General features: G+C 43.1%; 1 protein-coding gene and 1 pseudogene across 5 annotated transcripts in view; one reads left to right on the top strand and one right to left on the bottom strand.

The window, feature by feature from the left end:
* The window catches only part of Arhgap35 (Rho GTPase activating protein 35), a 116849-nt gene that overhangs the window by 76944 nt on the left and 15511 nt on the right, over nucleotides 1-24394 (bottom strand). For 2 of the 5 annotated variants that reach the window (XM_039110038.2, XM_063288062.1), the window contains exon 2: nucleotides 23976-24126. The exons of 2 other annotated variants lie outside the window; for them this stretch is intronic. The gene's annotated coding sequence lies outside the window, so the exon portion shown is untranslated. Of the gene's footprint in view, nucleotides 1-13180; nucleotides 13301-23975; nucleotides 24127-24394 lie in introns of all 5 variants that reach the window. One more of the 5 variants, XM_008758919.3, reaches the window with a different exon arrangement.
* Nucleotides 12640-13124, top strand: Gng5-ps3 (G protein subunit gamma 5, pseudogene 3; annotated as a pseudogene).

The raw sequence follows: 24394 nt of genomic DNA on the forward strand, positions 1-24394 counted from the left end.
CACCCTGCCCTCTCCACACCTCATCTGTATGCTTTGTGGACCACACTAGCAAATGAACAAAGAAAGAGGCTGTGGGTAGACTGGTGTACAATCAGAGTACAGTAAAATAGAACACCAGGACTTACATGAGAAGTGGGGGGAAGAATCTTGATAGACTGAGCCCTAAACCTGAGAGGTGACATGATCCCTGAGGACATAATATTAGAGCTGCATTGAGTCTGAGGGACCCACTGGTGTCTGCTGAAGAACAAACTGTTTGCTTGATGGGGGTGGGGGTGGAACAGGGAGGTGGGAAGATCTACATTTCTGATGTTAGAATTGAGGTGTCAGAGTATAGTGAGAAAAAAGTTTATATTTATTCCTGTATTCTCAGAATTGATGTCATAAAAGGGATTTGCTGAGTTGGAAATGGAGTCACATGGCAGCTCTTGCACAGTGGACACGGGTCAAGAGTTCAGTCATCCTGGGCTATATATTGAGGCCAGCCCTGATACATAACATCCTATCTCAAACCACAGAAAAAAGAGTATTCTTCCCCTGGTGCCCCTTTCCTTCTCAGAAGTTTATTTGCCCCTCACTTTTCCCTAGTAAAGCTATTTGCTCTGCTTAAAGAGGGTGGGGTGGGGAGGGTACCTGAGAGATTGTCTCAGTAAGAGCATGTCTTGCTTTTGCAGAGTAATGGTTCCTAGCACCCACGAGGTGTCTCACAATGATACCTTTCTCTACTTCTAAGGAATCTGATGACCTCTTCTGACTCCCTCTGTGGGTACACATGCTCATGGGTGTGTGTGTGTGTGTGTGTGTGTGTGTGTGTGTGTGTGTGTACAGGTACATGTAGGCAAAACACTTATATACAGAAAGAAAGAAAGAAAGAAAGAAAGAAAGAAAGAAAGAAAGAAAGAAAGAAAGAAAGGAAGGAAGGAAGGAAGGAAGGAAGGTAGGGCGAGTGACTGACTCCTAGGATGCTAGTTCACAGAAATGTGGACTGGGAAGGAAAATCAAGAGTAGGAAGTAAGGAAGTTTGACTTTTGGGTAGGCACACAGTCTCCCAAGATATGGATTCAGATGTGCTTACTGTGCTCGATTACTAAAGTTTGTAAAGTTAGCAAAATTATTCAGAGACATGTTTACATTGCCAGAAAGCTGCTCTGCTGGATGTATTAAAAAATGCAGACACAGCTCTAATCCTAGGCCCCAGGAGGCAGCAAGTTTCTTCGAGGACAGCCTTGTCTACACATTTTAAGAGCCAGTCAGAGTTACACAGTGAGACCCTCCCCCTAAATAGATTAATTAATAAAAAGTTGTTGAAGAAAAATTCTCGGGATGCTTTATGGTAGTACCAAGATATATCAGTGAAGTCCCAAGGAAGCTATAATTAGACTGAGAGAATATAAGACTGTAAAAGGGTCGACAGGCTGCAAGCAGTATCTAGCAGTGGCGCTAGAGAGGGAACAAAGGGCATGCCTTGCACTAAGCTACATTGGCCCTGCATCTTTCACCTGACTATATTATGGGACATACAGCGTATCTCACTAGGCACGTCTGTATCCCTGCCCCCATCCCCCTACACCAATTGTAGAGTCCACTTTCAGGCAGGATTAAGTAGACATGTAAAACTGAAATTAGGCATGCTGCCCAAGCAGCAGCCCCAGGTACTGTCTTGACAGGGGCTTAGAGCAAGAACTCTGGGCCACACAAGTTCAATGTGGGGGCTTTCTCTACCTTGCTATGGGACACTGATCAAAGCTGTTGTGCATAAGGACATAACAGAGAATCCATGACTCCTAAGTGTCTGTCTATACAGAGTGGGGCTACCCGAGTAAGAAGAAGAGCCCTTAGGAACAAGAGGTACTCTTCTCCCTAGGACTGACTCTAAGGAACTGCTGGTTCTAGTGATGCTTGGACAGCATCCTATAACAGTCCCAGAAGCTGTAGCGTGTTCAGCTACCCACTTGGGAGGATGCTGCTCCTAAGGAAGCAGGGCTGGGTGAATGGCACGAGGCACTGCCCAGTACTGAAGGCCCTTGTGGACACATGTGCAAGGACCCAAAGACTGTAGATTCTCATATTCCTCAGACATATTGTAAGAAAAACAAAACTAGTATTTAGGACATATTGTACAAGCACTACACATGAAAGGTAATGCAAACTTAAGTAAATTCAAACTTGAATGTATTTCAATAAGTCAGGCATCACAGAGCTTATCTAGACATTGGCACGGTGCACTTGGGTATTCTTACCAAATTAAAAACAAACAAAACAAGTGAACCTTATCCTCACATTAAGACCAATTTTATCCAGAGTGTGAAACAAAAAATACTTTGTATAACATTTTTTGGGGGAGGGGCCACATATATACCATGATGCATATGTGCTGTTGAGAAAGTAATTTGTGGGCGTGAGACATCTCCTTCCACCATGTGGATCTCAGGCTGGAAGTCAGGCCGTCAAGCTTGGCGGCAGCACCTTTAGTTACCGTGTCAGCCTCATCATTCGCTTTTAAACACTTAAAAATCTAGTAAGGTTTTTGTTTGTTGGTTTTTTAATTTCTTGGAAGGACAACGCTCTTTTTAGGAAAAGATTCTTTACTCCAGCATTTGGGAGTCGAGGCAAAATGATCTCAAGCTGACTCCAGGAGAGAGACCCTGTCTGACAAAAAATGCAATGAGTATTCTTCATGTTTCTGAAAATGCAAGAAGATTATGCACAGTGCAGAAGACATACACATTGCTGTTGCCTGTGAAGAACACGCTAGCCTCATTTAAAGTCTAGCAATAAACCTTACTATTCCCCTGAAAGCATTTCAACCTGACAATTAGGATTTCAGCCCATTATCTCTAATTATTCCTCACTGTTCGTTTGCATTATTCCATAATTTGCCAGTCCTAAAATGGGCTATTGTGCAAGTAAGGTAACTTATATCAAATGCATAACATTTGGGGGTGGGGGTGGGGGTGGCTTTTACTTTATCTAAGATGCCTGAACTGAAGGGGTAAAGACAAAAATCACAAGTTAGAGCAAAGTTTACTTCTACACCCAGCACTTTAACAGGGAACAGTTGGACTTATGAACTAATTTAAGTTTATACAGTCAAAACCAATGCTCATATTCATCTTGGCTATTTTCTGGTCCCCAAAATTATGTACATGCCTGTCTTGTTTAAAATGAAGTTAAAAACAGCATCATGAATTAAATGAAACAAAACAAAACAAAACCCACACAACTGTGGTAAAAGAGATGAACAAATGACTGGAATCTGCACAAACTGTGCCTTAGGCTTAATCTTATCTCAAAATCTGCTAAACTGGGGCTTTGCTCTTTGTTCTTCTGCAGAAAATTGCATCTAAAAAGCCATTTTTTTTTCCTCATTTAAGTAAGGCAAGGTCTCATACTGTGGTGGCCAACAGGAGGCTGGGGATGAAACAGCTGATCCTCCTGAGTTCTGGGGTTTACAAGTATATTCAACTGTGCCTTTATTGATGCTAGGACCCAAAATCATAGCCTTGTGCATGCTAGACACACACTGTACAATCCAAGCTGCAATCCCAGCCCCAAATAAACTGGGCTGTCTGAGAAAAAGAAGCTGGTTTATTATTGGCAAGAACAGAAAAACACCGGGCCAGCTAGATTGACACCTACTGCTATGCCTAGGCCTGGCAGTATGAGTGCCATTCCTAGAACTCACACGATGGAAACAGCCAACTCTGTCACACATGCACCAAGGAATGTGCATCACACACACACACACACACACACACACACACACACACAAGCACGCACTCTGGGGTAGGGGACAATGGACGGACAGATGGACAGACGGACAGGATGGGATGAGTCAGGACACGGCGCTAGGACTTAAGTATTATCTTTCATAACATAAAAAGTCCATTTTGGGTTCCCTCTCTGAGCCAGACCGTAGAGGCATACATACTTTCAGACTTCACGTGTAAGCTTTATACACTTTTATATAATTTTCTAGGAGACATGCAAACGAAGTTTACACAGCTAGCAAGCACATCTGGGACTCTAATAGGCCACTTTATCATATTCTTGACCCTTGTCCTCCTGCTAGGGTCATGGCAAACAGGTGACACTAATCTTCACTGCTGCAAGTGCAGAAGTCGTGCTTTGGGAGTCAAGGATGTAACTGGAAGTTCTTCAGGCTCGAGAGGTGGCACAACAGGACTCTCAGCCTCAAGAGAACATTCTAGCTTAGTCTGCTTTTATATGCTGGGATTCCACATTTAAAAAAATGTTGCCAGTTGTGGTGTACACCTTTAATCCTAGCACTCTGGAGATGGGGGAGGTAGAACTATGTGTTTTCCAGGTCAACCTGGCTTAGATATCAAGATCCAGGCACTGTGGTACATATCTGTAACTCTAACACTTAGCGCTTGGGAGGCCTAGGCTACATAGCCAGATGGATGAATGAGTGGGAAGGAAGGAGGGAGGAAGAGGGTTGGGGACATAGTTCAGTTGGCAGAGTGCTTGGCTAGTATGCACTAAACCCTAGATTCAACCCCCAAATAAACTGTCTGGACATAGTAGCACACACCTATAATCCTAGATTCCAGGAGGAAAAGAAGCTCAAGGCCATGCTTCAGCATATAACCCCAGAGGTCAGGCTAGGCTCCTGGAGACCTGCCTCAGAACACATGCACACTCGCTCTTAAGGTTCTATGATTTTCCTTTTTTGAAACAAAACACTAAATATTCAGACATCTAGCAGCCTAATTCCCAAGACTCTGCCTAAAGGTAAAGTCAAACAAGTTGCCATGATTCCCTCAAATTCTTTCCCCTCTTTCTTCTCCTAGAAGTTTATCCAGACAAGTAAAACTGAGACAGAGGAAGAAGTATCAGTTTAGCCAGAGCCCTGGTGCACAAGGGTGCCAGCCTTCACTCTCTAAGGAGCCAAGGCTCTGAGCGTGCTTGCACAAACACAGCAGGGCAGCTCTGGAGTGAAGAAGGGCACCTTCCTGCTCCCTCTCTCCCTTGTTCTCACCCTCATGGGAATCCGCTTCCCATGTAAAGACCAAGTCCAACCTGCTTTTAACAAGTGCTGTGTACAAACAACTGCCTTCGATGGAATCACTGACACGGTGGCGGTGGCGGTGTGGGTCGCTCCTTTGAAAAGCCTTGTCAGGCCTTGGCTATGTAATTTAGTGGTGGCTCACAGGAAGTGCTGGGAGCCAGATTCTTTCTGCCTGTGCTCAAGGCCGTAATTTCCTTCCCATACTTAAATCAATGACCCTATGGCTCTCTGTCAAGGGAGTGGGCTGAGGGTAAAGGGCAGAAAAATAAGAAGCAAAATCTGAAGAAATGGGGTTGATCTGAAAAGATTCCTAAGATTCTTCTCAAGATTAACTAAAGAGGACTGCTGAAGAACAAGTCTGCAGTCTCTAACTGAAAACCCCCACATGGCAGAGGGCTGGCAGCCAGTAAGGTCCGGAAGTTGACCAAGAGAAGAGGCAGTCCCAGAAGTCACTTCAGTTCTGGGGCCATACTGTGCCTAGCCAGAGTGGGAGAGGTCAACCAAAATCCTAGAAGCAGTATGATTTGGAAGTGAAGGGTGAGGTGGAGGGGAGGAAATAGTTCAGGGAAGGCTTGGTGGTGCACTCTTGCTGAAGTTGAGGGAGGCTAAAGCGGATCCTGAGTTGGAGGCCGGCCAGCACCGCTGATTTACAGCAACAAGCTCTGTCTCTACCACAGGCAGATACTGTTTCATACAGTACCTGTTCGCCCTCCAACACTTCAAGAGCAACTTTAAACTGTAAAATATGTCTTGTTGGAAAGTCCAAACATAAGAAAACAGTTGTGTTCCTGTGAGGAATTTAGTAAAGAGACTATATAGTGCTAGCTTCCTGATTTCCTTTGGATAACAGACCAGAATAGTAACTAATTCCTCCTTATCAGCTACCATTCCTTAGAAAGTGCTTGGCCTGTAATTTTTTTGAAGATCAGTGAGTCACGTCTTATCACTGCTGCAGCCCTCAGACTAAGAAGGAAAACAGACCCAGCCCACTCTTCTGCAACAACAGCTGACCTATCTGCAGGAAGAAATCACCTTGATCCCATGCATTTGGCTGCCTTTCAGAATACCTCTTCTCCTGGTCCAAATTATCGAGAACATGCATAACTTTCTGAGCTGCATGCAAGAAACTGAACTGCAACTGTCAACAAATCCAGAGCTTCCCTTTTGACCTTATGTCTTGCCCTGTGACATAGGATCCTAAAGAACAAAGTCAGGCACTGCAGCTGTGATGTTAAGATTATGAGAAAACAGGTAGCATGGCTAATGTGATTTTCTACAGTCCATGCCACTCAAGGAAGATTTGGGGCCCACAGCTCCTGACCACTTGTATCTTCCTTCTCAGACCTCAACTCTGCCCTATTGCCTCTTAGGAAAGCCTCCATGCAAGCCTGTCTGGGGCTTAAAATGCCACTTATAACTTGACAAACCTCTCTGCTGTTAACCCTCACTAGCAAGGTGTGGGATACAACTTGTCTATACCAAGATGCCGCATCAGATACATTAACCTTTTTGCAGGATATCCTTCCCTTTATGAATGATAGATTACATTCAGCTAAACAGAAGAAAAACAGAAGACACTTTTCTGCCCAGAGAAGAATCACATACAGAACAAGATGACTCTGTGTCTGCTTGTTGAGGGGAAGGGTTATTTGACAATAATTCGTCAGTCTGTAGGCTTATAGACTCTTCAGATGTATTTAAAATATAAAAAGCAAACCACTTCAGGATGGGGAGATGGCTCAGTGGGTAAAAAGACTTAGTACCCGATTCAGCTCCCCAGCACCCACATAAACACAGCCAGGCTCCGGCAGTACATGCCTTTAATCCCAGCACTCGGGAGGCAGAGGCAGGCAGATCTCTGTGAGTTTGAAGCCAGCCTAGTCTTCAGAGGGAGTTCCAGGAAAGCCAGGACTACACAGAAAACCCTGTCTCAAAGACCAACCAATCAAACAAAACAAGCAACTTCCACCTCTAAAACAAACCTAGCCAGGGGCGATCTCACATACCTGTACCTCCAGTGTGCTGTGCACTAGTAGGGGTTTGTGTTTTGGGGATGCGACAGAGAATAAAGCAGAGAGCAACACAGGATGGCATCTAATCTTCTCTGTCCTCCAAACCCAGGCACACACTTAGTGGATCATTTCAAAACTGGGGACAAAGCACTCCACCAAGATTATGAGTTCAAAACACTTGAGCAACTCAACTCTTATGAACTCGACTCAGTTGAATTATGAGAACCAAAAGCTATGTCAGGCCCACACAAAAGTCAACTAGGCTCAGAAGCTGTAGGTGCCCACTCACACTAGACCTACAGGGAACAACAGACAATGGAGAGCAGCTGGCCTGAGAGTGACCCAGCCTTCTTGCACTTCCCGTCATACAGCAGCTCCCTCAGTCTCTCTACAGGTGCAACTTTTGTCTGCAGCAAAGTTTTATATTTGCTAGCTTCTAATTAAAGGTTGTTTGACTTTTAGAACTTCATTTAACATCTATAAACCAGTGCCACTCTGTAAGAATGTCAAGAATGTTAAGTACCAACTAGTACTCTTTCAAAGTGACCTTCACAAAGGATTGCCTCTATTACTTTGCCAACTAACATGTCAGAAGGCAAAATATTCCTATCACAGGCTACCAAACTTGAAAAGTCAAAAGACATTAGAAAAGGCTTCTAAGGGGTTGAGGATTTAGCTCAGTGGTAGAGCGCTTGCCTAGCAAGCTCAAAGCTCTGGGTTCGGTCCCCAGCTCCGAAGAAAAAGAAAAGAAAAGAAAAGAAAAAAAGAAAAAGAAGAGAAGGCTTCTAAAAAAAAAGCAGAATCATGTTGAGTGTGGCTGTATATATCTTTAATGCCAGCACTCAGGAGGAAGAGGCAGGTGGATCTCTCTGAGTCCACATCTGAGCCTGAGTCTAGTCTGTCTGCACAGCCAGACCCTATCTCAAACAAACAATGCAAAAGGTGGACTTTAAAAAGCCATTCAGGGGCCAGATGCTGGTGGCACACACCCTTAAATCCCAGGACTCAGGAGGCAGAGGCAAGGGGATCTCTGAGGCCAGCCTGGTCTACATAGTGAGTTCCAGGACAGCCAGGACCACATAGAGAAAGAAACCCTGTCTTTAGACAAACAAACAAACAAACAAACAAACAAACAAAAACACACACCAAAAAAAAAAAAAAGCCACTCACTGTGAGTGAGCAACAGAGAACTCTGAGCAAGGTAATATTAACATTTTCATGGAAGTGTACTTGGCAAGTAGTCAACAAGGCCTGGACTCTTACTAGCTGGGTCATCAAATCCTGCTGTGGGGAGGGAAAGCACACAGAGATAAAAACCAGTTAAATGGCATTTCATAGCCAAGCTACCTTGCCAGCTCTCCCCTGTCAGCGAGATTTGTGGACAGTGGTAGTTAGAGATCTGTGGCTAACCTAATAAAAACCTAACTGCATGTCATTATAATCAGCCTGATAACCATCAGTCCCTTCCCAGGGATGGACAGATACGTCATGGTCAACATCTAGGAGAGACAACATATTTGCTGTGAGGGAGCTGACCTGAATCCTGTACCCTCACATGTTCCCTCCCATGCCTACTCTATGCTCTTGCTCTCTATATATCGAACTCCCTAAAGCAACAGGTTACTTTTTAAAGAACAAATCTCATCTTGTAAATACCTTGCTCACAGATTAAACTTCCTTCTTATACTTAAACCCAAATCCTAAATTGTTAGCATGGCTCTATGTGGTCTCACATCTACCTTTTCCTTATTAGACTTCAGCTACTGAGGCCTCCCCTTTAGTTCCCAGGATGCACTCATTTACTTATCTTCATTCATCCACCCAACCACTTGATAAAATGACCATAAAGCACACCCAATAGTGCCAACTCGGTATGAGGCACAAACACCAGCAATAAGCTTAGAGTGTCTGCCTTAGGAAGCTCAGAATTTGGCAAAGAAAAGTGAACAATACAAAATAGACATAATTCAGAGAAGTTGTACCAAACAGGGTAAGAGCTTAAGCAAAGGAGAGAAATAGTGCAATGTTAGAAAAGATGGTCATAGGTCAGCAAAAGATCTCATCGATTAAGAGTCCTTGATACCAGGCCAAATGACCTGAGTTCTTCCCCAGGGTCCACATCATGGAGAGAACAAATTTCTACAAAATTTTCTCTGACCTCCACAGGTATTCTGTGACATGCACACAAGTACACAAATGCACATAAAGTCTGAGGGGGAAAATGGTGAGAAAAGGTCTCAGTGTAAATGCTCAGAGTGAAGTCATCAAGCAGACAGAGAGAAAGTAACAATGTAGGAGGACTGCCAGATGAACACTCCAGCAGAAGACAGAGCAACTATAGAGGTCCTAATATCAAGAATTATTTCTCACTTAACTCCAGAAGAGTCATCTAGCTCTCATTTAGCTTCAGCATGGCACACAGTACCTGGCTCAATAAATAATCTGCTAAATGGAGTGAGTTTATATCTTAAAAAACAAAACCAAAACCAAAACAAAACAAAACGGGCCTCTGGGTTTTTAACCCCAGCCCAAAAGACCAAAGCAAAAACAGTATCTTCAGTACTCTGGAGATGGAAGATCAAAAGTTCAAATGCAACCTGGGCTACACAAGACCGTCTCAATTTGTTTTGTTTGAAACAGGGTCTTTCTGTGTAGCCCTGGCTGTCCTCAAACTCAAGAGATCCACCTCCCTCTGCCTCCTGAGTGATGGGATTAAAGGCGGGCTCCACCTTCATAGTTTGTTTGCTTTTGCTTATGGAAAAATTTCTTTAATCAGTTCCAGCTGTCTTGGGACCTTCGGACATGCTATATAGACCAGGCTGCCTCTCAGGTGCTAGCATTAAAGGCCCAACTGTTTTTTGCTTGTCTTACAAAAAACCTTTTTTTCAGCTTGCATAGCAAAACAGGAAGTAAGATTTCATTCTTTTATTATTTATGCTAATCACTTGCCTCATTCCATAAACTCATTCCAAAAACTTCTAATTGGTAATTTTCTTCAGCTCCATTACCAAGCCCTAGTTCTGTCTTTCACTTCAAAGCTCATCCTACTGTGATGCTCCCTCCTGATTTGCCTAGGTCAGGACATTGATGTCCATAACAACCAACCTACTGGCCAGTCCCACAAGTCCCTTCACAACCTTATTCCAACTATCCTTCACTGGCGACTAAGTTGCTCCCTGACTGCTGTGAAGTTCTGCTTCCATCCCCACAGAGTCCGCGTAAATCACTGCAGCTCTGCTCCACAGTTGTAGTGTCCTCAGCATGAGGGACACTTTCCCTTGCCCATCCCCACCACACAACAGTCACTACCACAGCACCTACAGCAGTGCTTCTCACCCTTCCTAAGGCTGAGTCTCTTTAATACAGCTCTTCACGCTGTGGTAACCCCAACCATAAAATTATTTTCGTTGCTACTTCATAACTGTAATTTTGCTACTGGTATGATTCATAATGTAAATATTTGTGAGGTTTGCCAAAGGGGTCACAACCCACAGGTTGAGAACCACCAATCCACAGCATTCATAACCCACACCTGCTTGTATAGTTGAGAATGGAACTGGAAGCCTACAAATTACATTTCCTATATTTCTCTCCCACTTGGCTCCAATTAGGTCTTGCCAATGGTTGATGGAAACTGATGGCAAGGAGATGACTACATAGCTGGTCTGTCTCCAGCAGTAAGGACAGTGAAACAGTGTGGAGGAATGTAGACAAATGCTCAACACAGGCCCCAGCAGCAGCAAAGCGGACTATGACCTTGACAGCAGGCTCCCTACCCTTGTGCTGTTTTTTTAATATTTATATTTATATTTACACACACACACACACACACACACACACACACACACACACACTTTTATGTCCATATTATCTACAGCTGTTTCTACTTTCCTGCTTGGACAGTAATGATGAGAGATGAGAATAGAGAAATAACAGCAGCTACTGGGTGTAATGGTTTATACCTCTCTGAATTCAAGAACACCCTAGTCTACAAAGCCAGTACCAGGGTAGCCAGGGCTACATAGAGAAACTTTGTTTCAAACAAACAAACAAACAAACCAAATAATAAAAATGAAATAAACCCAGAAGTATTAAGTAGTATAATTGAATATAAAAGTACAATATAGAGTTTTCAACAATGATTATTTTGGGTATCCCAGAAGGCAACTGCAGAAAATTTCTCTCTAGGGATATTCCAATGAAGGCCCTGAATGTAACCATTAAGTTGCTAGGTTAGCGATGGTGAGAAGGCTCAGTGGGTGAAGGTGCCCCTTGAAAAGGCTGATGACCTGAGTTCCATCCCTAGGACCAGAGAACTCCAGGAAGTAGTTCTCAGTCCTCCACATATGTGCTGTGGCACTAGCCCAACCCCCACAAACAAAGAAATAAATTAATATTAAAGCCTAGGTTTAGCTGGGTTGTTGGTTTTTTGTTTTTGTTTTTTTTTTGTTATTTTGAGACAGGGCCTCCCTGTAAACTCTCACTCCACCTCCCTTGGCTTCCCAAATATAGCTGAGTACAAGAATGGATGGCAGTTCCAGTTCTTGTTGCCGTTTAAAACAGCAGATGACACAGCGTATCTCCAGGGCTAACTCAGCTGTAGATAAGGAAGAGATTGTTTCCTCACATGTCTTTTTCACATGTCTCACTCAGCACAGACAAGGTGTTGGGTTTTTTTACTTTTTTTTTTTTTCTTACTTCCTAGGTAGCCAAGACTGATCTTTTGATCTTCCTGGCTCCCCTGCCTAAGTGCTGGGATCACAGGTGCACACCTCTATTCACCCTGGCTCTCAGCATTTGTAAGTTGCCTGCCTAGTGACTGCTTTAAAACATTTTGAAGACATCTCATTCACAGCATTCAGTAAAGGATACTCTTCACTCACCAAAATGTGGCTACATTCCAATTGTTTCTTAGAACCAGAGTCACTCTATACTTAGCTACTTACACACTAGTCTGTATGAACTCAAAGTTTGAAAAAACTCCCAACAACTTACCTGTGTTGAGCCCTGTGAGGGAACACAGGGTGGTAGGGGTATCCAGCAAGAGGGTTATACACAGTGTAGGGACTTTCACTCCTTCCTTACTGAAGCCTCCTATGAAGGCTATGTCTTCATCCCTAAGGGCCTGCAACTTCAGCCTGGCTGAAGAGCTAGTCTGAAACTGTATTCTAGAGCAAACTGCCACTGTCTCAGGAAGGACTGAGAACTGTGTGGATCTGAAGCAGATCCTGAAAGTCTGACTCCTGAAAGCCTGTGTTTACAACCTGCTCAGAGATCACACGGTGTCCTTAAGCCTTACTCCAAATTTACTTTCAGGTATTTCCATAAGCCAAGACAAAGCTACTGGAGGTTTTTAAGGAAAAGGCCAAACAGAAACCAGTAGTTTGGGCTAGAGAGACGCTCAATGGTTAAGGGCATCAGCTACTCTTGCAGAGGACCTGAGTTCAGTTCTGAGCACTTACACAATGGCTTACAACCATCTATAATTCCAGTTCTACAGGATCTGATGCCCTCTTCTGGCCTTCAGGGACACGAAGTATACACGTGGTACACAGACATTAAATGTATAAAAATAACCATACACAAAAAATTCAGGGCCCGGCTGTCCTGAGCGCCATGTCGGGTTCTTCTAGCGTCGCCGCCATGAAGAAGGTGGTTCAGCAACTCCGGCTGGAGGCCGGGCTTAACCGTGTGAAGGTTTCCCAGGCAGCTGCAGACTTGAAACAGTTCTGTCTGCAGAATGCTCAACATGACCCTCTGCTGACTGGAGTGTCTTCAAGTACAAATCCCTTCAGACCCCAGAAAGTCTGCTCCTTTTTGTAGTCATATATCTCGAGGTTTCTCAAACTACTTTTCATGAACCAGTGAATATTCACGAGAACTAAGTTCGAAGTCACTAAGTTTGAAGTCTGTACAGAAGCTTCTCTTTAACACGTGCCATACACATAATCTTCTACTCGTCAGTCCTTAACATCTACCTCTCTGGATTTTCATGGATCTCTGTTTCACAAGGTTTAACTGTTTTATATACACTGGCTGTAGCATACAATAAAGCAGCATACAAACAAACAAAAAAAAAATTCAAAACAAAAACCAGAATACCAGCAAACTAGCCACAAATTTTGTAACTACTAACCTCATACTAATGGCCCTTCATCAGACACCTGCAGGCTCCATTTTCCATGAGAAAGAAATGCTTCATGAGATGGACACCTTAGAGAACATGATGCTTGCCTCTTGGTGCTTTCCAGGCTGTCTGAAGTAAGAGGGGGTCAGTTATGGGTGTTGACATAGTTCCTTTGTTCTAACTTTGTTTTCTGAGTCAGAACCTTCCTCTGTAGCTCTGGCTGGCCTGGTAGTTGCTATATAGTCCAGATTTGTTTCAAACTCTCTGCCTCAACCTCCCAGGTACTGAGGGTATAAGAGTACAACGTCACCTGTGCTCTAGCCATTCTTTCAAAACAGAAGCAAATGCAAGTGTCTCTACAACTGAATCAAGTGTCTGTACAGATTGGGAGCCACAGGCATGCACTGCTATGCCCAGTTTCATATTTATACATTGATAATAACTCCCAGTAGACAAACGCTTCAACACTATAGCAGCTCCATCATCACCTCTAACAAAGAACCAGAGGAAACACTACCACAGGTACCAACTTTAAGAACTGGGTAGAGGGCTGGAGAAATGGCTCAGCGGTTAAGAGCCCTGACCGCTCTTCCAGAGGTCCTGAGTTCAAATCCCAGCAACCACATGGTGGCTCGCAACCATCTGTAATGAGATCTGATGCCCTCTTCTGGTGTGTCTGAGGACAGCTACAGTGTATATAATAAATAAATCTTAAAAAACAAAACAAAACTGGATAGAAAGTCCTTTCAGAGAATGTAACTTCTGCCAAAGGGGAAGTTACTGGATGCTTCATTCTGACAATGACATATGACTGCCTCACAGAAAACATCTCTCAATAAATTAAATGTCAGTAATTTAGCCACTCCTTTATAGAAGGGTCACCACTTGCTTGAGATTTGTTAAGGGCCTCTTGGGGACAGAGCAGGAGTCCTGTGCCAATGTGAGGTTTTTTTCACTGCCCAAGAAATGGGCAAGAGAAAGAACACAAGATGTCTCAGAACTGACTTCAACACAATCTGTCTAAATGTTCCCTCCTAAGTCAGGTGTAGCACTAAATAAAAAGGGCCATGCTGTGACGTAGCTCAAGCACCTATGACTTTATAGAATCCTCCACAATAACCAAGAAAAACAGGCATTGCCGTCCTCATCTGACAGAGAACAAAAGTATCTTAAAGGTATTAAGTGCCTCATTCCTGATAACTGAGCCCCAGCTGGAGACCTCTAAAACACATACAAGTAGTTCAACCATACCCTTCCTCTATTCCACAGATGAGTGAATGAGAGCATCATGGCTTTCTGGAAACATAAAAGGCTCCACTACCAGAAGCCCCTTGGTCATTTGGCAAAGCTCTCCACTATGGGGAACAAGGTCTTATCTGCCTAAACCCACAATTTTAATAACCTGTTCCCCACAATGTACTTTATACTGCTCAAAGTATTACTAAGTGCTCCAGGAAGGAAGGGCAGTTATCTCTTCATTCTACATGTGAGAACACTGAGGCCTGGAAGAGGTCATTCAATCCATGTCTTCTTCATTGTACACCTACTGAGTACCTAGCTTCATAAAAGAAACACAATTTCTTTTCCAGTTACCATTCTTCTTGTTTGTTTGCTTGTTTTTGTTTTACTTGAGGCACAATCTCATTGGAAAACCTAGACTGGCCAAGAACTTATGTAACCAAAGCTGCCTCCAATTCCAGGTACTTCACCTGCCTCAGCTGCTTCCTTCTTGAGTACTGGAATTATGGGTGTAAACTCAGAATTTCTTCCACAGTTAACCACAGAGACCCTGTCCTAAGTGAGAATGAAGGGGGAATGGACTTTCTATTTCAGTAGTAAGAATTAACTGAGGGCTGGCAAGATGGCTCTGTGAATACAAGTGATGCTTCCAAGATTGATCTGAGTTTGATCCTCAGAGCCCACACGGTAGGAGGGAAGAAAACTCTGCAGGTTGTCCTCTGAACTCCACATATGTGCTATGAAGCATAGCTCCACCCTTACCCCCTGCGTCCAACAAGCACAATAAAATAAATAAATGTTAAAAAATATTTTAGAGTTAGAATTATTTCAGTTATCTGAGGGTTTCAGCTGTGAAGAAGCCCCATTCTCTACTTTCCAAACCATGAAAGGGGTAGTATCATAATGGTTTTTCCCCTTAATTTATCCTCAGTTTTCCTTATCCTACTGGAGAAAAGTTGGGTTTTATTCACACCTCTTTTTTAAGAGGCAAAGGAATATCTCTTTAAAAACAAAAACAAAAACAAAAACCCAAAAAACAAAAAACAACTAACCCTCTCCAACCTTGATTATATAACAGTACTATTTTAGAGATAACATTGAAAGCTCCAGACAAAGTATGTCTTTACAGTCTTACTATGAGTTTGGCCCCTCAGAGAAGAGTGATACAGTTAAATACTAGAAGAGAACCAGCCTTGAATTTAAAGAAATTGAAAGTAGTATGGTAAAAAGAGAGGAGGAGGTGGAAGTCTCTTTCAATTAGCTTGCTCTGGAAAACAGCTACTCAGGAAACAGCAAAATAAGACACTGAACAGGGGACAGCAGGAGTAAGGGCCTGGGCTTCACTGCTGGCCTAAGAGGTCCTTGTTAGAATAGGACCAGACTGTGAGTAAAGGCCATTTCATTTCAAGGTTCAAAGGGGAAAGTAAAACCATTCAGAGCATATAAATCAAATGAGCCATTTTAACTCATAAATCAGAGCTACTTAACAAATCTTGCAGCAGGGCTCCATGTACAAAAGCTGTCCTGGGAATCTCTCTTTATAGGAAGCCATGGGGGTTAGGGATGCAACTTAATTGGCAGAATGCCAGCCTAGCACACAAGCAAGAAGCCTTAGGTTTCACCCCCAATGCCAGAGAAACTGGGCTTGGTGGTACATGCCTGCATTTCAACATTTGAGAGATAGAGAAGGGAGGATGATCAAGGTCATCTTTAGATACAAGGCCTAAAACTAGAGAAAGAAGGAAGGAAGGTGACTGCATCTTCCAGCTTTCATGTTGTATGTCCATGAAGTTTCCCTTAAAATCCACACGCAACAGACTGCACCCTGACTGCATCACTTGACCTGTTTTCAGAACTAGAAGGAGTAGGCTTAAGGATAACTCATCCTTGGCTGAAGAGTGTCACCTACCATGCATGCCCAAGCCCTGGATTCTATCCCCAGCACTAACAAAAATCAATCATTTTTCAGCTAATTAAAAAAAAAAAAAATCAGGGCTGGAGATATGCTCAGCGGTTAAGAGCAATGACTGCTCTTCCAGAGATCCTGAGTTCAATTCCCAGCAACCACATGGTGGTTCACAACCATTTATTATGGGAATCAATGTCCTCTTTGGTGGGTCTAAAGAGAGCAGTAGTGTAGTCACATAAATAAAATAAATAAATCTTTTTTAAAAAATCAGTCTAATAAAAACACTGGAACTACTTAGAAGACAACCTGGATATATGGTCCGTCCGTCCCGTCCCCCCCCAAAAAAGCAAAGCTCCAGCATAATAAGTCTGCCTTTCCCCAAGATGCAGTCTTCATCGACTCAAACTATTTAGTAACAAGAGGCAGTCCATTATCTTAAAATAAACAGGAGAAAAATGGAGAAAGAAAAAACCCAGTAAAACCTAGTAAAAAGGCCCTCCAAAATTTTCATAAGTGAACACACTTCTCTCAAATTGCTTATGCATGGTGAATATGGTATTACAATTCTACACCAAATCAGTCAAGGAATTCACTTCCTAGTAAGGATTTAAGTCCTCATCTCTGTCTAAGCCCTGACACCCTCAGTTCATGCTCTATTGGTATTAAGCTTCTATCTAACTTCAAACAATCTTCACCTGATTAAATTATGGACTAAGAAAGGCAAGAAGAGACACATTTGTAACAAGGACGCATACATTTTCATCTTTGTTTCCTCACATGCTCTTTAAAATAACTCAAAGCAGGGCTGAAGTCCCTTCTCCAGTTCACCAAATCCTAACTGCAGAATTTCAGGGCTGGAAAACATGACTTGACCCAAGCTATCCACTGAACAGAAGCCATGCATCCTGGTGGTATAGGAGTAGCCAGTAGCAGCACCTAAGCCCAAATTCTTGAAGATAACCCCAGCCCAGAAGCAACACACTCTAGCCAGGGCCTTTCTAGTATCTACATTCTCTAGTCTTAAGAGGTTTCCTAAGCTCTCTTCAGAGTTCAAATGGGTGCCAGATAATCTTTTGCATTTTCAGTCACTTTGACTCTGAAATTAAGTACTCCCTTCATATGCAACATTCTTTTTCGTTCAATAAAGTTCCAAAATCTTCTATAAGTACCAACTCCAAATCAGGAGAGGAACTCATAAGCTGACACAGTCTAAAAGCACGGTGAATTGAAAGCAAGTGGTCCAGTGTAGCTGGAAAGTTCAGAGGGAATTCCCAGCTGGAGGAGCTAGGGAGGGAAATCTTCGGAAAGTTCCTCATTTCCTCCTGACAGCCTCTCCTTCCCACTTCTCTCACTGACACCTTCCACACACCAAACAAGAAAAGAGCATGTAAAACTTTTCAAGGTTTCTATGCCTTCAATATGTTTTTTTCAACTAGGAAAAGTTCTCTAGTAACACTGTATTAAATACACAACTTCAGGGTAAAAGGTCTATTATAGCTCCACTCTATCCAATAGGCCAAATGAACTAATTCTTAAAGAGTTATGGATGAGGGCTAGAGAGATGGCTCAGTGGTTAAGAGCACTGACTGCTCTTCCAGAGGTCCTGAGTTCAACTCCCAGCAACCACATGGTGGCTCACAATCATCTGTAATGAGATCTGATGCCCTCTTCTGGTGTGTCTGGAGACAGCTACAGTGTACTTATATATCATAAATAAATAAACATTTAAAAAAAAAAGGAGTTATGGATGGATGGCTGTGAGCTGCCGTGTGGCTGCTAGGAATCAAACCCAGGCCTCTGGAAGAACAGGCGTCTTTACTTGCATCATCTCCCCAGATCCATTGTTGTTTGGTTGGTTTTTGTGTTTTGATTTTTCAAGACAGGGTTTCTCTGTGTAGTTGTGACTGTTCCAGAACTCACTCTATAGACCAGGCTGGCCTTGAACTCACAGATTCACTTCCTGAGTGCTGGGACTAAAGGCCTGTGCCACCACTACCTGGCTCTTAACCAATTCTTAATCTTAAGACACCTTGGTACCCGTGTAAACAATCTGATCCAAATCTGTGCATACACAAAAAATTTCAGAAGCCCTGAATCAGAGACCTTCATCCTAGCCACATCATGTAAGAAAAAAGACCCATGTATAAAAATGCTTAAGCCACTGTTTCTAACAATATCTATGTTCCCATTCTCTTTAAGTACATTATTCTTTCCTCCGAATGGCTCAGTAATTTTTTTTTGAGTACATGTGGTCAAGCATGCACATGCTGGTGTGTGCGTGTGCGCGCGTGTGTGCACGCACATGCCGAAGGGCAATAATAAATGTCTATCTCAACTGTTCTCCACTTTTTTTTTTTTCCACTTTATATTTTGAGACAGGGTTTCTCACTGAAGCTGGAGCTCACCAATTTCCCTAGACTGGCCAGCTAGTGAGCACCTGGGATCCTCCAGTCTCTGCTGCCCCAACACTAGAACAACAATCAAAGAAGAGACAAAGGTTTCAGAACCAAATTAACAAACTTTCAAAAAGAACTTACACATTTCCTCTCTTACAATCTCAATAGCAGAGTTCTTTTGCACTAAGGACCTCTCCAAACGAGCATCAGAAAAACACAGCACTCCATTTCAACTGTACAGCAAGAGACAAAACGAGGCCATGAGGCTCAGCATTACTTTGAACCAATGGCTGCAAGCTTTTTGGGTCATCAATTCCTTTGAGGATTTGATGAAAGCTACAGATCCACACTCTGCAGAAAATAGACAAGCCAAATTCAGGATACAGCCCAAGAGCACTCCAGAATTCTCCTTATCACCTTTGCTCTGAATCTGTTTCAGTTTTTGGTTTTTGGGGGTGGGCATTTTTGGTCATATCTAACAAAGACTGAAACTTGAAGACTGGAGTAGAAGGAGCCAGGGTCTTACCATGTAGCCGGGATAGGTGGCCCGGAACTTACTGTATAGCTCAGATTAGCCTCAAATTCAGTCATTTCCCTGCTTCAACCTCTTCAATGCAGGAATTACAGGCATGTGCCACCACACTTGACTACATTCTATTTAGCTATTATTGACTAGTTTACTAAGTAACAGGTTTAAAATAACACACACATTATCTATTATAGTAAAGTGAGCTATAGATTTAAACAGTACAAGAAAAGATCATGCCGCATAACTAAGCAGAGTTTTAAAAACAAAACATTTCTTCAAATAGGAGCCCAGAGAGCTTGAAATTCAAGGAAGCCTACACATAAACTATTTCTCCCCTTTACAGAGCCACACTTCCTTCTCTGGCAGAGCTGTGGCTCTCTTCAGCACACATGGATGCAGAGACCACAGCCATCCATATGTCCAGGATATGAAGGAAACTGTGAGCAGAGCCTGAGGTGTGGGCAGGAATCTTGCTTCTGTTGTACAATGTATTTGTTCCACCAGCATTTCCTGATTACTGACGATGCCTAGACTCCTGGGTTATGGTCCTGGAGAAACAATGATGGAAGGCCCTGACCAAAGAGTCTGACATGGAAAAGACAAACAAGCCACTGGAAGACAGAAGAGTAAGTTTAAGTACTGAAGGGCACGCAGCATATGAAATAAGGCACTTCTCTCTGCATGTGAGGGAAGACTTGTTGGAAAAAAAGAAATCTCTAAGCTATGTATCAAGACGTAAACAGACCTAGAGAAGCTATGTTTTTAGGTTGCTTTTGTTAGGTTTTATTCAGTTTGACTGGAGGAGTAGGTTAGAGAGGACAATCTCAAATACAAGGCATATGAAAGGTTGGCGATATAGCTCAGTTGGCAGAGTGTCTAGCATGCATGAGGACCTGAGACCAATTCTCAGAAACCTAAATGCTGGGCATGGTGGGCTATGCCTGAACCCTAGCACACAGGAAGTAGTCAAGATGATCAGGAGCAGCTGAAGGTGATATACCTTTAATACAAACACTGGGGAGGCAAAAGCAGGCACGTCTCTTTGATCTAGTGTACATAGCGAGTCCCTAGATCAAGAAAAAAAAGGGGGAGGTGTGGTGTGTGACTGCACACACCTTTAATTCCAGCACTCAGGAGGCAGAGGCAGGCAGGTCTGAGTTTAAGGCCACCCTGGTCTACATAGCAAGTTGCAGACAGCCAGAATTACATAAGAGAAAACCTGTTTCATCAAAAAGAAAAAAAGAGGGTGAGGTGGGATGAGCTGGAAAGATTGCACTATGAGTCAAAAGCACTTGATGCTGTACCTAAAAACCTAAGTTCAATCCCTGGGACAAACACAGTAGAAGGAGAGAATTTCCAAAAGCTGTTCTCTGACCTCCATGTATGTATGGTCCTTGTCAACTTTCCCTGTTCATGGCCAACAAGATGGCTCAGTGTACATACAGGACTCAATTGACACACAGTATTATGGTCAAAAAAAAAAAAAAAAAAAAAAAAAAGCAAGCCAGCCACAGAGACACACATCTGTAGTCTAAGTACTTACTTGGAAGACAGGACAGAGGTAGGACACCTTACATTCCAGGCCAACCTGGGCTACAGAATGAGACCTTCTCTCAAAAAAGTAAAAAATTAACTTTAGGGCAGAAGTTAAACTATAGGCTGTGGAAGTGGGGCTTAGCAGGAGAGCACCTGCCACTGTTGGCCAAGGCCCTGGGCTCTATCCTCAGCACCACAAAAAAAGAAAGATTTCTTTCCTATTTCACCAACCACCCATTAATTAATTCCATTTTCTCTTCCAGGGTCCAAGAAGACCCTACACCCCATTCCATTTAATTCAAAGACTCCCTAAAATGTTCCCCTTTACTTCTGAACACTGCTGTTTGATTCTTTACTGTCACAGTATCTAGGCTTCCTCATCACCCCACAGGCTACAGGAAAGGTAAATTCATTTGACTACAGAACACAAGTAACAAAAACAGATGACTTGAAATAAGAACTAGGGATTCTCAGAAATGTAACAGAACAAGAATTCATATTTACAAAGAGGTCTACATATGTGCTGGAGTGCACACACGCACACACACACTCCTACAAAACAAACTTGACCTAACATGTTGCTTCTCCTATAGAAGAAAAAAGACCAGTTTCTGCTTCTTCAGATCAGGTGCTAAGTCCTTTTTTATCCTTCATAAGGCTCCAATAAAAGTCTGAGGGGACCCCCTCAATTAGCCCTCAGAACAAAATGCTACCAATCCACCTGGGACACTGGGAGGCCAGGAAGAATGACTCATCTTATTCCCCGGTTTTCAGGCCTCTGATTGTTAAGGCAGCAATCTACCGCATGGTAATAATCATCTCTACTTTACCAGCATTAGTCATACCTCGGCTGTACAAACTCACTCTGCCTTCATCTCCCAAAACTCCCAAACCGACAGCCTTAAGCAAAATCCACTTCCTAGGACCAAGGATAAAACCCTGTGGTGTGGCTCAGGTTGAGTGCCTAACAACATGTGGGAGTCCCTGGGTTCCATACTCATCACTGTAAGAAAATAAAAACCCCACTGTGCAGCAGAAATCATTGCAATGCTGGTGAAATGGTCAAATAGGTCCACAGATTTTTTAAAAGAGCTGTTAAGGCAGGGCATGGGAACAAACATCTGTAGTTCCAGCACTCAGTTGAGGCAGAATGATTCAGAGTTCAGTAAGAACTACCCAAAGAGATTTTATCTCAAAACCAAAGGCATAAGAAGGCAGCCCTTGGGGTTGGGGATTTGGCTCAGTGGTAGAGCGCTTGCCTAGGAAGCGCAAGGTCCTGGGTTCAATCCCCAGCCCCGAAAAAAAGAAAAAACAAAAAAAAAGAAGGCAGCCCTTGGGTTGGGGACTTAGCTCAGTGGTAGAGCGCCAGCCTAGCAAGCACAAGGCCCTGGGTTCTGTCCTCAGCTCGGGGAAAAAAAAAAGAAAAAAGAAAAAAAAAAAAAAAAGAAGGCAGCCCTTCTCCAGAGCTGCAACTGGGGAAGAGAGGGAGGGAAAGAAGAGAGGGAAGTAGGAAGAAGAAAAAAAAGAAGGCGAGGGCTGTCTTTTATGCATATATCATCCAGACTCCACCACATTCTCTAGTTCTTTGGTCATTTTAATAGTCGTTAGTCAAAATTAAATAAAATTAAAATCTTGGCTTCTTTGTCCTACTAGTGACATTGCAGAAACTGACAGGTGACAATGCAGAGGACACTATTGCATGGCTTATGTTACAAAAAGCCCTAACTGTCAAGCATGGGCCTGTGATACCAACTACTTAGAAAGCTGAGGCAGGAGGATGAGAAGTTGAAGGCCTGCTTAAGCTACAGAATAAATTCAAGGCCATACCAAACAACTCATAGAAACCCTATTTCAAAACAAAAATCAATCAAACCAATCAATGGGATGAGTCTATAGTCTAATGGCACAGCAATTGCCTAGCTTACGTAAGGTCTTGGGCTCAATCCCTTTGTACATAAAACAAGTCCAGGTGCTAATTCAAACTTGAAAATGCAGGTGGAGGTAGGGGAATAAGGAGACAGGCATAAGAATATACATTCCAGAGTATGCTGATAACACAAGCCACTGGCATTGTAGCATCACAAATACCATAGCTTTCGAAAACCCAACAAACAAACATTTCAAGGAGGTATTAGAGAAATGAATAAGCAACAGACTCTAACTTGGCTGAGGTATGCTGAGATTAAATGTGAAAAACAAACCAAAACCAAAGCCTAACAGCCAGGCATAGCTAGCTATACCTGTAAGTCCAACACTTAATAGGCAAAGGCAAAAGATTGGGAATTCAAGTGTAGTCTCAGCTACAGAGTGAGTTTGAGGCCAGCCTGGGTTATATAAAATGCTGGTTAAACACACGTATACACCCCCACACAAATGAAATTACATTAAAAAGTCCAATTAGGCCCCCACAACAAAATAGGAGGGAAGAGAGAACTGAAATTAGCTGGTTATTCTGGAGATCTTTAACAAGTAGCTCTGCTACAAATCAAGGTAACACACCAAAAGGCCATACTCTTACCACCTGAGCACCTTTAGTGCAGATCAAATTGTCACCTCATAATAATAAAACAAGTCTTTACCTGCCCCTGAACCCTTCAGCTATGCCACCTATTCACATTGCCTCAGCTTCCTCATCTGAGAAATGGGAGCAAACACAGTATCAAGTTCACAAGGATATGTGTTGCATGCACTGTGCCTGGCAGACAGAGAGGGCATAGAGCTGTCTGTTATTATTATAGTCATCTATGTAGCTTGGAGGATCTAGTTTCTTTGGATGAAACCTCAAAGGGTTTCTTTCCCTAAGGGTGAGCTCCCAGGGAAGAGGGATGTTGTGCAGACTGCTGTATTAGGAGGGGATTTTGTGAAGTCTCCTTCTGTCTAACAGACCCCTTCCAACATGTCCTGTGGGCTCTAAGCCGGTAGTCAAGAGTGCACCTGCAGATGTGCTGCAAGCTGGAGGTTTACTGCAGGCCTTGGGTACCCAGGTAGTTAGTTTCTGGTGCCAGTTTCCTCAGCCAAAATACTTTATCCTTCATTCAGGCCTCAAGAGACACCCTAGCACACATGATATGCTAGGTTCAATCCCCAATACTGACAAGGAAACAACAACAAAAGGAACCAGTCCCAATTAAGCACTCACATGCCAGGCACTTTACTAAATAAAATAACACTAACAACAAGAACAAAGAAACCTACCTCCAGAAGGGAAAGTCAGGCCAGACGAAGTATATATGCCTTTAGTCTCAGCACTTGGGAGGCAGAAACTGAGGCAGGTAGATCTCTTTGAGTTTGAGGGCTACCTGATCTAAATAGTGAGTTCCAGGACAGCCAAGACTACACAGAGACCCTAAAAAGAGAGAAGACGGTGTGTGGTTATCAAACAAAGGAGAGCCAGGTATGGTGGCTCACAACTTTAGCACTTGGGAGGACAGACAAGGATTACTTTGAGTTTCAAGCCAACCTGCACTGTAGGGTAAGACTATCCATAGACTATAAAAGGAACTGGGAGTGCAGTGTTTGCCTAGCATGCAGGAAGCCCTGCATTTGGTTTCCAGCAGTGTAGATCTTAGTACAATACACACTTATACTCTCCTTCTAAGGTAGCGGAAGGAATA

Source organism: Rattus norvegicus, chromosome 1 (assembly GCF_036323735.1).
Source record: "Rattus norvegicus strain BN/NHsdMcwi chromosome 1, GRCr8, whole genome shotgun sequence".
Classification (NCBI taxonomy): domain Eukaryota; kingdom Metazoa; phylum Chordata; class Mammalia; order Rodentia; family Muridae; genus Rattus; species Rattus norvegicus.